We start from the raw sequence: 15,560 nt of genomic DNA, 5'->3' as shown, positions 1-15,560 counted from the left end.
TCACTCTAAAGTGTCTGGTACCTGGAGAGTGAAAGGGACAAGCTACTTATGTGTACAGTGGCTGTGTATCCAAAATGACCAAAGGGCTTTTACGGCTTTACCTGTGTGTATGTGTTTGAACCGATTAGCCTGCAGAGACTTTAAAGACTCTTCCAGCTCTAGGTAAAAGCTGTGTGAGACAAGAGCTCATGCTGTGTCTGCACACAGAGATCTGTAGGCGGACGCAGGGCCGGAGATTGTCAGGGGGTAACCCTGGGGGGAGGACAGCGAGGGCAGGAGGTTCTGCCAGCCTTGTCATGTCTGCTGTTTCCCCTGTCTGATGTGCCCCTCCTCCACCTCCACCCCACACCATCCTCTCTTGGCACAGGGGAACCATCAAGCACTGCTGTGATCTTGCTGAAAGACCCAGGCTCACCCAGCATAGCAGCTTAGCAATAAAAACTCTATTTATGATCTTGTGTCTGCTGCTCATTGATCCTGAAATACTATAGCACTTTCCCCAGCTCAAACCAGCTCTAACCACCGACCCACTGTGAAGAGCACCCCCACCAATCCACTGTGGCCACAGTTGGCATGGGGGTGCAGGCAGAAACTGGCCTCAAGATGGTTCAGTGCAACCATTCCAGTTATGTTAGCAACTCCTACAATCACACTGCGAGAGGGGGACACAACAACAAGTCCAAACCAATGGGACACAGCGGTTATCACACAGGTCACATACAACACAAAATGCCATGCGTACATACACACATGCTTATATACAGTTACCAGCACAGTGGCAAACATAACTTGCCCTCAAATTCTGTAAACAATGGGGTAAGCAATTCAGCAAATATGCCTAAATAAACAGAGACAATTAGACTTGACTAAATACGTCCTCGGTTGCCTAGAACACATGGACTGACCTCAGCAAAATAAACAAAAAATCCTATCAAGTTGACCAGCAGCCAGAACACACATTCATATCCTGTATTCACTGCCTCAGAGGAGATAAACACCTACACGTCTGAAGGAAAAGGTGGTCAGAGGAAAAAGCCCCCTGACTAAACAGTTAGATGCAAGCATGTCAATAGTTAGAATTTATCACCATTAAGCAGACTAACAGTGACAGCTGTAAGCATTATGACAGCGGACGAGGATATTCCGTTTCCATATCTGACATACAGTATATCAGGTGGATATGGATCTGATTTTTCCTGACAATAAACTAGAGCTTGAGCAACTTGACTACATCAGGTCAGTAATGGCTTAGAGATAGAAAGAGACATATGGAAAAGTGAGAGAGATTGGTGAAGCGAGCACAAAGGCGCTTGTATAATTGGCATCATCAAAGTATCATTATTGTCATCATCAACGCTGTATTGTCATTACTACAACTATAGAACGAGCCCGAGGTCTTTGGAGCTCCTTGTCTGTGTCCAGTGTATCAGTGTTGATTATGTAAAGCCCAGGCTATGGTTCTCTAATGAGTGTAATTATACAGGAGTCAGTTCTATGCTTATTGAAAAAGAAGTTACAACCACAGTGCAGCTGTCTTGGGAGTCGAAAGGCAGGACCAAACGTTTGCAGTACCCATCAACCCCCAGCAGCAGCCCGAGAGTAAATAAAAGCAATGGCACATAAATTGATGTGTTTTCTCTAATCTTTGTTTGCAGCAGTTCTTTGGCAACACACAAAGAGGGCATTTGTACACAGTGCGTGTATGTGCGTGTGTGTTTACTTCTATGCATGTGTTTGTTTGTGCATGAGAGTGTGTCAGTGTGTCCTAGAAAAATAAAACAAATTTCACCGGGGGGAAATTTATACAGCATCACACTGATCCTATCACTGAGGCTGTATTTGAGGCATTGTGGGTACGTGAGCGTGGGTGCTCTTGCATATGTGCGTACGCTGGTGCAGGTTGGTACAAACATCAGCCAGAGGGTATTAGAAAAGATAAAAGAAAGGTATTTAGAGCAAAAAAGAAAAAGAGATAGAGCAAGATAGAAGGGGGAGTTCTGATTAAAGAAAGGTCAGCTTGTGTTACAATACACAAACTGGCACATCTAGTGTCAAGAAACCAATTTTACATGTCAGAAAAACGGGTACAATGAAGGTCCATATCTGATCCATCAAACCCAAATGCCTTCATGGAAAATATGCAAAGGTTAAACGTTTTAAGGATAATTTTGGATCATTGGTGAAAACTCATTCATTAGTTTTTTAAGTATTTTTTCATGGCAATCCCTGCAAAAGTGGAATTGTTTTTCACTCTGGACATATTTAACTTTGAATCTTTAAGTGACGTTAGGGTACTAAAGTGGTCTGCGACATACTGTAGGTTTCTTTATCACAGTATATTAGACAAAGGATAAAAAGGATTGCATATTATTAGTATTGATGTAAGACACATTTTATCCAACATTTCATTCACAAATACATAATTCAACTTCTAAAAAGCCCTTGTCAAAACATCTGATAACTAAAGTATTTTTGCATTGAGATTAAAAGTAATTATTTCATTTTTTCCTTTGACTATTGTCTTCAGCATCTCACAAGCGTGTGTTCCGTGCCTTGTCTTGCTCAACTATTTTACTGTATTACATATTTCATTGGACTTCCATTCCTGGATGGCAAAAAAAAAACAGGTTTTACAATTTGCAAAAGGCTCACAACCACTACACCGAATAGGCTGACTCTGTCCAGTGTGGCCCTTTTCATTTTTCAACCACAAAAAAAACAATCCAGTCCAGTTTTTTGCACTACTAGTCAAAACATCCGTCTGCCTCAAGCATGCTAAAGTTAGCCTAGGAAAACAGGCCCCTATGCGCCTTGTTCACATTTCACCACAAACTCAACTGGGGAACTGCCCAATAGGAGTAACCACATACACTGGGAGAGGTTCCTACAACACTAGATATACTTAGACACGGACAAACCCAGACTGAGCCACAGTCACCCCACACACACACACCATAGGACAGACATACAGACAGACTACAAGACTATATCCACCCCACACACACACACACACACCACACACACACCACACACCACACACACACACCCACACACACACCACACACACACACACACCACACAACAACAAACACACACACACACACACACACAACACACACACACATATGAAGTCACAGTCTTTAGCCTGCAGGACAAACACTTGGTCCAAAGGCTATTTAAGAGGGAATTGTGTGTGCTTTTACCTCTTGTTAGTTTCTGCCTGCTGAACAAGTTAGAGCACCTTTAAGAAATTAATCTAAACGATGTTGAGTGATGTCTTACTTAAAATACTTTGTTTTTTCAACAAAACGGAGGCTAGCTCGCCCCTCCCCCTCACTTTCGCACACTAACCCCTGACCCTTACCCCAAAATCCTTCATGTCGGTTATTGGTTGAAACGCTGTTTATGTTTTGAGGTGCAGATTGGCACAGTTTGTTTTTGTTGCTGTTTGTGGAGCCTGGGCTGTCTACAGAGGCCGCGTTTTTTTACAGTATGTTCAGGGGACAGGCAGCTAGGGGATAATGAGGATATGTTTGCTGTGTGTGACAAAAAAATGGTTGCTTTTTGTCTGTTGGCTGAGGTGCTAAACAAAAAGCTGGCAGTTTGGCCATGTCGGTGATGCTTGGCATATGCCAGGGTATTGTGATGACCAGATTCAGAAGACGCATCAAGGACATTTGCCACCGCTGACTTAAACATTATTGGTACCGACTCGCACTGGTTTCCCTTCACTACCTTTTACTCTAACTGAAGACACAAAAAATTCAGTCCACCATCCCAGAGGAAAGTCTTCACGCTAGTTTAATTTTAATTATAAATTTACAGCCAGCTGTATCAAAATACAAGCGGTGTTGTGAGATCCGTCAAATGCCTAGGTAACGGGATTAATTCAGAGCTGACAGGACATGGTTTTTGCAGGGATAGTAGTTGGATTTTTGCTTTTAGATAACCTAACTCTAACCCTGCATATATATATTTAAAAGTGATAAAACAGGCTCTGTAAGAGTGATCTGCCTCTATTAACTCATCTCCTTCTCTAAAACACCAATGCAATTATTGTCCATTACGCTCCAAAAGTTATGTGGAGCTTTAACACTCCAGTAAAAACTATGTAATTTTCCCACACAGCTTGTGTGACAAACAGGTATTAGATGCAACAGACAACAGAGAGGCAGCCCTTGCCTTGATAGCACGACTGATGGAGATGGGAGGAAACAGACTGCCTTCAGGACAGAAAAAATGATGAAGAGGGACAGGTGCAGCACTGTTTTATTATACTGACATAAAACAAAAACGTCTTAAGGAACTTCTTTCTCTGCTTGCACAGTCCTGCACACACAACACACAGTATGATCACACAAAAGACAAACATACACGCACAAACTCCTCCCTCCATGTAAACATCTTATCCCACCAATATGTTTTAAAGTGGGTGGATGATTCTAACTCAGTGAATAAAAGTACACCACGGTGAATCAGCTGGCACCTGCGGCTAGGAACTGCCTCTAGGAGCAGCAGACATCCCCTCACACAGCCTCTCATGTACAGTAAAACTGAGGAAACCATAATGTTTTAACCACACACTTACACAAGAATGACCTAAACATATCACCTCAGTTGGGATAGAGAGGGAGGGAACATCAAGGACCCCTGCTGCCATGACGTGTATATATAGCCATATTTTTCTTTTCCAGCTGCACATCACGTCAGTGCTCTGCTTTCAATCTGTCACTGCACATTTAAAATTGCCATTGTGATGCATTATAGTGCAAACTGCGGTGACAGCCTTACAAGAGCTTAAGGTGTTATGTCACTATTTTTAAAATGATCTTCAAAGTATCGGTTGAAGTATGCTGAAGTATGACTTTATCTGATGACACCTTTAAAGGGAGGATGCGCATCCACTGATGCTGGTGCCGTATATAAGCACTTTTAATGATCTGCTTCTTTTCATTGGTGTGGCGTATCTGGGCCCGACTGTGGAGAGTTGTAATTACTGCAAGGATTTGATTGCATTAGCCTCATTCCTACCTGTCCTTAATGACATTAGTTCTGTAGGAGGAAATTCATTAGACACAGAGAGCTGAGTCGCTCTCCCTCACATGCGGTTAGACACACTGACAAATTGCCTGCTCCATTGTCATCAAATGTAATTTAGTGAGGGGTGGTATTTATGCAACAAGCACACAAACAGCGGAGAAACTTCGGCATAAAGCATCGGCATCAAATGTGGGATTTTTACATGAAAGAAAGCGAAATGGCTGTCTGAACATAGCGGAGCTGTGATTTCAAATGAGACATACTACATAAAACAAAACATACAGTTTGCACATTCCCAAATGCAATGTGACAGACATTGGTGCTGCAGAAAGTTGCTCAAAGGAAAGACCAAAGGCAGGGCTATCCCAATAAAGGGAGATAAAGAGCCAAACTGCTGCTGCTGAAATGCTGTTTCAGCATGTGGGTGAGTGAGTGTGATTTGCTTGTCTACCTGTGTGTGTGTGTGTGTGTGTGTGTGTGTGTATGTGTGTGTATCTGAGAGTGGGTATCCAACCGTATTATCCGGGGATCAACCATGGTGTTGATGCCGGCATTCAAGCTGTCCTTGCCAATAAGCTGCCCCTGCATCCATCAGTCCCCTTCACACTCCCAGTTACAGCTCCGACAAGAGGAAGGATTACTTGCCCAGAACTGAGAGTACTTATTTATGTAGCATGCTACTCAAAGGGACACACAACAAAGGAAAATAAGTGATTATTTGGGAGGCAATATGTATCTAGATGCTGGGTAGATGAGTACAGTGAGTGAAAGTAGCACAAGAAGAATAGTAAAGAGAGCAAAAATTGTGTAATCCAGAGCAACTGTAGTAGGCCTATCCAACAAAATAAAATAAAGTCCTTTTTTGGTCAATTGCTCCTAGCAGAACAAGTTGAAAACACAACATTTCCATATTAACATACAGAGTTGAAATGGCAAACAATTTTTTATAGACATCTAGCATCCAAAGCAAGATTAGCATTCATTCGGAGTTATGTTTGTGGCCAGCTGATGAATGTATACAGTTTGTTCAGTATTAATTGCTGAAAAAATATCCGGCTAATGGGCAGGTAGTTTTAGTAGGTAGGTAGCGAAAAAGAGCTGCTTTCTGCTGCCAAACACTGGGTTGAAGAGAGCAGAGTTGCAGGCCAGAAAACCAAAACAATGAGCCTTAATAAGCCTTAAAGGGCTCACTCACTTTTATTGTTTAGATATGCTTCAAGTCGACCATATTTTAAATATAACAATACTTTTATATATAATCTAACTCTATATTTAAAAAAAAAAAAGATTGTGCCTTTAACAAGTTCAACAAAATTAAATAAAATGCTGTGTTATCACTGGCATACTTTAACCTTAACGTAGGTTTACTACTGCAAATAGTGCTTAAAACGACTATTAACCTACATAAGATTCAATCATTTTAAAATAAGACATTATGAGTTTCTTGAATTGCCTTTTTTTGTAATCAACAGTTTCCAGTTCCCAGTCCAAAATTGCTGGACTTTATCACAGGACCATAGGACATGAAGTAATTGACCGTCCTCTGTCTAACATTTTCAACAATTTGGTGTGTCTTTCAGATCAATTCTAAACAATCTTGAGGGAGTCCAATAGAAGCGATGCATAATCTTGAACTGACTTTACTGCCTTTTTGCCTAAGGGAGAGAAAATCTGGTTAAAGGAGAGCAATGCTGTAAAAGTGAATAAAAAGGTAGGTACAGTCCCTACTGTGTTAATTTCAGTTGGACCTTTAAAAAGAGCTCCAACAGCACACAGTACTGTAGATCAGCATTCATCCCACCCACCACAAAGACACACAACTCACAGACCATATGAACACCCCTGCTGCACACAATAATGTTTGTCCGTAGCTCTTTGGCTTTACCGTGTCTGCATTTGATCTAATTATAATCTGCATAATCTGTATGAAGTATGATCTTCACAGCTAATCCATTTAGCTGAAGTGTTACCATTTTATGCAAGGAGTTAAATGACCGGACATCCTTTCATTTTTGTGCCGTCACGAGTGGGTGTCACACATTTTGGAACTGCATCTGCTACCCTGTGTATTCCCTGCATATGTATGACAGATATTATAATCAGGTCTAAGGTTGTATGTGAGCAAGTGATTGAGCCCTTGCTCATAATGTGTCAATCAGAGCGTGTCTACACTTGGTTGCCCCTGCAGAGACTACGAAAGTAAAGGCAGTGATGACGAGCAGTGGGAGTGAGGGTGTAGGGTGAATGGCATCAGGCACGCTCCTGCAATCTGCATTCCATCCATGCCAAATGTTTGATGAGGAAGTGTATCTTCTTTTTAACCCCTCTGACAGAACGACTACAGGCTGATTCTGTGTTTGGATGCTTTCCAAAAAAAGGGCCATTAACACGGTCAGAGTTGTCAAGCTAAAGCGAGCCAGCAAGGCAGACAGATGAATAGACACATTCGGTCATAAATCAGCTTTCAGTAACATCTGTGTGTTTTCCTGATCACACGAAATCTTTTCGCGCACAGTAACATGACTAGTCTGGCGGTCATTGCGGTTGGGTCATGATTGATGAAGTGTGATTTCAACACACAGATTTCCATGCACACAATGTAAACACACCAGACACTTTGTTCAAGTACTTCTGGTGATGTCTTTAAATAAACAAAACTGTCATGTAAAAGACAAACTAGCCTGACCTTTGAACTATGTAGGCCAAATAATGTAAGTTTCCCCCTCAACATTCCTCGCACTGTGACCAGAACCATCTCTGAACAGCTAAATTTCACATCTGACTCGTCACTTGGTGCAGCACACACTAACCTTATTTAGGCCTGTTTGTGCCTTTGAGCATGTTGCCAATGTTCTGTCTATTGTGAGAAGGTCACGGGACCTGTAAAGATTGGGGTCAGAGTAGGCTCATGAGGAAAGACTTCGCAGCATGTCTGTGTGTAATGAAATGATGTAGTGCAAAAATCACCAGCTGTATTTCTACACAACACACACACACACACACACACACACGCGCATCCTTCCCCCTCCCTCTTTGCAATCGCTGGCACATCTTCCCATTTTTTTCTATCAGCATGTAAAAGACACAGAGGAGAAAGTGTGTGTGTGTGTGTATATATAAAAAGGGCTTGTGTGAGAAAGCACACATTTGCATGATTATGTACGATTTGTGATAATGCCTCGTCAATGGCACTCACAGGAAGTGAAGTGAATCAATCAGGTTGCCACTCACAATTACCGGGCTATTAATAACAAAACAGTCCGCTATGGCCTCCACAACAGCTATAACCGCCGCAATGACTCCAGCAGGAAAATAGTTTTATCAATTATTCAACACTCGGCACTAAACAGTTTGCATTCTCTGTTTGAGTGTACAGACAATTCGCAGTTGGTTATGTATATGTTATATGGGATAACAGCTAGGATCAGGGGGCCACTCCATCACTATCTCGGTGGTAGTGACAGAGCCAACTGGTGCTCATCAATCACACGATGAACCACAGCAGAGGAATAAACTTACTAAGAGCTATTTAGAAGCAGAGCTTCTCAGCAGGAGCTGAGAAAAGAGGTGTTAATGAGCAAGTTTAAAGTGAGGGCACGACTATACCGGACCTACTGTACATGAAATGCTTTAGAGCGAAGTGGGGTGTAGACAATAGGCCCTTGGAGATGGTTAATGGTTAAACACTCAAATATTCAAAATAAGTTATTGGAACTTTGGGCCAATTTGCTGGATTTGCTGAATTTCTGACAGCAACGGAGCAATCCCTGAAGTGGAATGTCTGTTTACTGATGATTTCTCCATGAAAAACTGAAACAATGAGGTGCCAATATCAAAAATACTGGAACAGAACATATGACCAATGTATTGCATTGTAATGCAATACATCTTCTAAGTAACCTCTCCAACCTGGTTGGTTACCAGATGTTTAACAAACCAGTAGGTCAGTGGGACACAAGGATGAGCTGCTGTTGTTGTTGTTGTTCCACTATGGCCACACGATGCACTCTTAGAATTGTGTGATGGATCAGTGGATACAGTGATGACAAGTGAAAATGTCACTGGGTGTCAAAGCAGGACTAAACTTAGGTGCTGTGTGATATTTGACTGTACGGTCACTATGAATGTTGGCCTTGGCTTGGATCAAGCTTGGGCGTGTGCAACTTAAAGATCATCAGCAGCTACCAGCTAAACTCTGATTAACTTCTGGCCCTGTACTGGGAGACAGTCACACCCGCTGTCCAGTTTGTTTTAATCGATTCTTGGGGTTTTGATGGGAAAAAATTCAATTTGTTTAGTTTAACTCTGACTGCACACAGTTGCTGCCCGATGGTCACACAGAGAAACAGTAAAAAAAAAAATATCATTCTGGCAAACACAGAGATAAGAGATGCCAGAACTCAATCTCACTCCCTGGGACAACAGCCATCCCTGGAGCTTAAACCCTGCAGGCCACCTGGCAGGGGATTATCAACTAGTGTCAGACTGATACTGTATATGTTTGCCTTTTATATAAAAATCAAATAATGATGTGTAATGATAAGTGCTGCTTTACAGAGGAAGAGAGCAATGATTGAGAAATTCAAGCCAACACCAGAGCTCAGGAAAACCAGAGCTGTTTTAACAGCATCCTGTTTCTTGCTTATTGGGATTAGTCATGGGGTTAGTCATGAAGTCTATACCATCCATCCCACAAGATTAGCAATCCAACAGCATGTCAGCATGTATGGGCAGATAGTTTTGAAAGCTGATAAAAAGTCAACAAAATAAAAGGTTTGGCGTGAGTCTTTCGGCCCTCCAGATGTTTGCACAGAAAATTCAACACAAATTTATGACAGCATCCTCCACACCGCTGCTGGTCCAAATTAAAAGGGATCCAACAATTTCTCCTCCTGCTGTAAAGTCTCCTTTTTTAATGAGCTTATTCGTCAACCTCATCAGCAAATATGTTTGTGTTAACAGCCTAAGGCCGTTCAGCTGGATTCCTTCAAGCCACGGCCCCTTTTCATATTTGGGGCAAAAGAACACTTGCAACTGACTTCTTATTGACTGATATGGGCTCCACACATTTTTCTTAAAACTGAGAACAGCAGAGGAATGGGAATATTTGAAATTTTCATTGACATCTATAAGGATTTATTTAAGATGTAATATGTAGTAAGTATTGCTTACAGTTTGTAAACACACAGCGTTCAAAGTTGGTCCCTCCTCCACGGCACAGGGCCAGCAAGAGAGAGAGAGCAGGGGTGGTCGAGTGAGCTAGAGAAGAAAAGAAGACACGGAGTGCCCACCAAAGCCGTGAATCAGAGGAATACAACCTTATTTTCAACAAGACAGTTTTGTTCAAAAGCACAAATAAACACACCCACACCTCTCCGAGAAGGTGCCACATTGTAGGATCATGAATGCAGAGAACAAATATTCCCACACACATTCATACAACCAAGCCAAACTACCATTCAAGACGCTAGCATGCCCACCGGGAGCAACTTGGTGCTCAGTGTCTTGCTCAAGGACACATTGACATGCGAACAAGAGGAGCCGGAGATCGAATCGCCAACCTTGTGATTAAAGAACGACCTGCTCCACTTATGCCCCACGTCCCACAATCAAAAAGAAGAAAAGAGAAACTACAGGCAAAAGGGCCAGGAGCTCTGCAGATACAGACACAACCACACACGTCTGGTGGTTCATTGGTGATGATTGAGAGAGAGATTATTTGTGTATTAGTCTATACATTGTTTCTTTTAGTAAAATACTGCCCATTATATCTTTAATTAACTGATGGATTAAACACTTGTCTTTAGAAACTCTTTCTGTATTATTATGTGCCGCAAGATCGTAGTCAAACAAGAGATCCGAGTGACTGCAGAAGCAACAAAATCCATACTGTATATCCAAAGAAACGTCTTAAATCACCAATTCAGAATAACCCACTTATCTGCTGCCCATCCATGTGCTTTGCTAATTATGTTCCAAAAACTCACTGACTAAAAACACTACTTCTGACCAGACCTTCTGCCTTTAATCTATTTATTAGCGTCTTTAATTAGAAAAATATCAGTACTCATATTCATCAGTAGTAACCATAAAATAGATCACAGCGAGAGGACATTAAAAAGGTTATGGTGTGTGACTATTGATACACAACTAGCACAGTAATGCTGTGGCTGTCAAAATAATCACGATAATGACGACGAGGATGATGTATGGGACAGCGGTGAAAAAGGTACATTCAGCACCACGGTGAGTGAAAAGATGTTCACCATTAACTACCTGGCTCACAAACAATATGTGCATAGACAGGGAGCACACACTAATTCCCTAGGCTATTATCCCAAATAGGAGAATGGTGGCCATTACAACCTATTTTGCACAACAAATAATAATAGAGGTGAGAAATTAAATCACTTTTCCAACACCAAATACTGTCAGTCAAAGAGTGTCTCTGATTGTGTCTCTTTGTCACTGAGAGACTTAGACGGTGAGGAAAAAGGAGATATGGAAGAAGAGAGAACAACATGAATGAGCGAGTGAAAAAAATAAAGAAATGAGTGCCGTTCCTGACACAAGATTTCTGTCTCATAGAAATGAGATGCCATCATACAGTTGTCCAGGACTGATGAGCACCTCTGATTGGCTGTGGCAGATGCTAAACACACACACACGGCTAATTATGCGTGAAAGAGAATTACCCCTCTCCTCCACAGAGGAAGGTCGTTCTGCTTGTCGCATGGACAACACTTATTTCAAATGACCCCACTATCTATTCATGAGGCATCTGTATGTATGTGCCTGTTCAGTTCTTTGTGCTCATCTCTCTCTCTCTCTCTCTCTCTCTCTCTCTAAGAACAGCCTTGTTGCTTTTTTTTCCAACAACTTCCTGCGTCATATCACACAGATTCTTATGAAAGGGTAAGTTCAGCCAAATCACAAAAACCTGTAGAGCCCACATGCATCTAACTTTTTTGTTTTCCAAATTTTAATTGGCATATAGTTACGTAGCTTTTCAGATATCTGTCAATTGCTGCCTCCACCCTAATGAATTCGTTGAAATCTGGTTTGTGGGGCAAACAACATTGAAAATGCTACCTACATTGTAGGTTAAATCTCCATACGTAAACAGCATTCCTACTGAAAAGGTATTTTTTATTTTTATTTTTTTACTATTACTATAGAACTGTTTACATTTGAGTGTGTGGATTTTTTTCAAAGTGGCCAAGACAATGGGCCTTACTGAAGAAGAATCACTCATAGAAACTGATTAGTTCTTAAGGGTTTGATTTAAGAATCAAACTAGTGATCAGATTATAATGCCTTAATCCGAATGCATTTTGAGTTAAAATATGATGCCAAAATAAAGAATATAATGAAATAACAGTAATGTAAATGTATTATTGAGTTCACCATATCATCATCATGGCTTTCTGAGAGGTGTTAGCAGATGGGAGTAAAGTTGTCTCACTCCTGACAGCTGCCTCAGGGTCTTTATGCATGGACACCCTCTTATATCATGAGATTTGCACCCTAAAGTGTAACGTCTCTTACAGTTTAATTTTCTCTCATCCGTCTGAGTGACTGTGTCAGCCCCTTGACCCACTCCCATCCAAGTTATTAGCTTTGTTAATATACTTTTTTTTCTTAACTCTAACTTTTAACCATTGACCTTTATTTCCGTCCCTGTATGCTGCTCTGATGACACAACATTTTCTAATACTTTCATGTTCCCTAATATTTACATTTAAGACAAGTACAATCACAGCCTTCTTCTGTCAGTCACAGAAACACTTGAGAGGCTAAGAATTCAGAGCTTTGCGCCATTTACTTTCCTTACTTGCACCTTTCAGGCACAAACCCAGTTTTTGAATGGCTGAAACATTTCACCTTTGTCTCATCCATTGAGGGAATTTGAGTCCTCTCCCTGCGGATTACTTAACCATCTGTTTATCATTATAATAATGTAACCTCTACCACCTGGAAGAGAGGCAATAAGCAACAAGAGCGGGGATGTGGCCAGAGGGACTTTTTTAACTTTGCTTTGTTAGAGAGGTTTAAGAGGTTGTATAAGAAATGAGTGACAGGAAAGGGATAAAAACAATTCCCCCAAAGCCAGTTTAATGTGTGATTGATGTGGGGGTAAACTGTCCCTGAGATACTGATCTAATGCTTTGCTAGCAAGACTATCTTCATCCAGGCCGTCTGTGGCTCAGAGGGGACAAACACGTTGATTACATGTCGCTCAAAACACCAAGGGGATGCCTCAAGCCCATCAGATCTTTTCATAATTTTCTGACTCCTTCCAATCCCTCCACACATCAGTTATGTTACTCTGGTTATTTAATGTGTCTGTTTAGGAGAGCCTGACACAAAGTCACTCCCAGGGCAAAGAAACTTGACAGTGATGTGGATGTGTTTGCAATTATGATTTTGTTCATTTGTAGAGAGAGCGTGGGGTTCACACACATGCTGGCACATGGACAAAAACGGCACACACTTTAGCCCGCGGGTGACTCTTCCAAGATAAGGGCAGTGGATTACAGGCCAGTAGGAGGCTTAGCATGTAATTCAAACCATTTTCCATAACATTTGCATTCAATTGAGGTCTAATCCAACCTGATTAACATGCCAGTCAATGGGTAGGGCACCTGCTGTTTTGACTGGGCCATCAGTGTGGAAGGATGATCAGAAACAAAACAGTGACAAATACAAGTGTACATTATTATTGTTCATTGGGATCCCCATTCATTGTTTCCCTGGCAACAGCTACTCTTCATGGGGTCTATTGTCATCATACTCTAGCCTACATGTGTCATTTCCAAGAGATATCCAACAATTGTAAGAGATAAAAGACAGAGCCTCTATTTAAGACACTTTTCAATGTCCACGTTTCTACATCTGTGCCTCATGGATGCTCAACTCCTCCAAACTGTCAAACTAAAGCCCTACAGCTAAGCATTTCCTGGTGGATTATTCTGGTTTTAACACACACACACACACACACACACACACACACACACACACACACACACACACACACACACACACACACACACACACACACACACACACACACACACACACACACACACACACACACACACACACACACACACACACACACACACCATTGTCATAGTTATTACAGTCTGAGAATGTGGCAGAATCAGAAATCAAGGTATAACCGACTCTGTTGACATACCTGGATGAGCCTAAATGTATTTTAGGAAGCTGTTTTGATTATATGAATGGAATGACTTTCTGAGAGATTGGTCACAGATTGATAGGCATACACACTCCAATATGTCTATATGGGTTCTGCTTACTTTTTTATCTTCAGTATAGAGGCTTATGGCCTGAGCTGGGGCTGCATGACCCCAGTCAGCTAAAGGTCCTTTCATATAATGGGAGATGGCAACAATAAAAAAGGTCAAAAGGCAATTGCTTGTATTATGCCAGGAATCTGGAGTGGCACTAGCTGTACCAACATGACAAGCACAACAGTCAATAGCATTTAGACATGAATGTGTCTGAAAAAATGTGGTGTTGAAAATAACAGTGAATACTTGTTAATAAAGAGAACTTCTGTTTCAATAAAAACAAATGTCAAGTGTGGTTGGTAAGGGTGTTTTTAAACCCAGCAGCTGATTTTTTCTTTTGCTCCAATATTGTTAAATAGAAGAATCAACGCTCAGTTTTCCATTAAAAGTTGTTTTCTGAATTGTGTTGCAATAGCATGATACATATCTGTAACAGCCAGGTAACCAGCATGGGACCTCTATTCAAACACAACATCATAACCCTGTTCAATGATACAGGACTCAAGTTTTAATTCTTTTCATGAAATTACACTAGTTTTTTAATTTATGATTGACATTTATTCTGCATTAAACAATCTAATGTAACACTTCAGTTGCATTTTCATCAAGCATTTTAGGTATAGTACCTTTAGAACTAGGGAACTTGTGAGATGTACTTAAACACTAGATTAGATTTGAACTAGAAAATAGATTTTTTTTAATTATGGAGAGATAAAAAAAAAAACTAATTGTCTTAATGTAAGTATTCAACAAAGTTCAAATTCAATTGACTATTAGTTAAATGTTGTACCCCATTCACCTGTAGGGTCTGGCCTTGCGCGTGACTTATACTTCTGCGTAAAATCTACGGCATGGCCACGTACGCAGGTATGTTGAAACACGTACCGACGCCGGACGCTGTGCCGCAGCCTGACCTGCACCTATCAAAAATATTCGACTCGTTTTCTGGTTCTCCTTCTCGATAAACATAAACATGAAATCTGAGGGGGTTAACTTTTCCTGCTATAGATTTCCCACCGTGGTCAGAAAGCATAGGGGAGACACTTTGTTTCTCTCACTGACTCAAGAGTCACTACTTACTTCCCCCTCGCTCTAATACACACTCCCAACACAATACACACACAAAACACACAAACACACATAAACACAAAACAACACACATAACAAACACACACACACACCACACCACACACACACACACAC

The 15,560-nt window shown here is 41.2% G+C and overlaps 1 protein-coding gene across 4 annotated transcripts in view; it reads right to left on the bottom strand.

Moving 5' to 3' along the window:
• znf385c (zinc finger protein 385C) overlaps positions 1–15,560 on the bottom strand; it is a 146,285-nt gene that overhangs the window by 87,111 nt on the left and 43,614 nt on the right. The window contains exon 1 of one of the 4 annotated variants that reach the window (XM_032537951.1): positions 10,213–10,293. The exons of the other annotated variants lie outside the window; for them this stretch is intronic. The gene's annotated coding sequence lies outside the window, so the exon portion shown is untranslated. Of the gene's footprint in view, positions 1–10,212; positions 10,294–15,560 lie in introns of those variants that run through there. 4 annotated transcript variants of the gene reach the window in all.

The sequence above is a fragment of the Etheostoma spectabile genome, chromosome 15 (assembly GCF_008692095.1).
Source record: "Etheostoma spectabile isolate EspeVRDwgs_2016 chromosome 15, UIUC_Espe_1.0, whole genome shotgun sequence".
NCBI lineage: Eukaryota > Metazoa > Chordata > Actinopteri > Perciformes > Percidae > Etheostoma > Etheostoma spectabile.
Note: the sequence above shows the minus strand (reverse complement) of the source record. Positions and strands in the feature narration are given on the sequence as shown.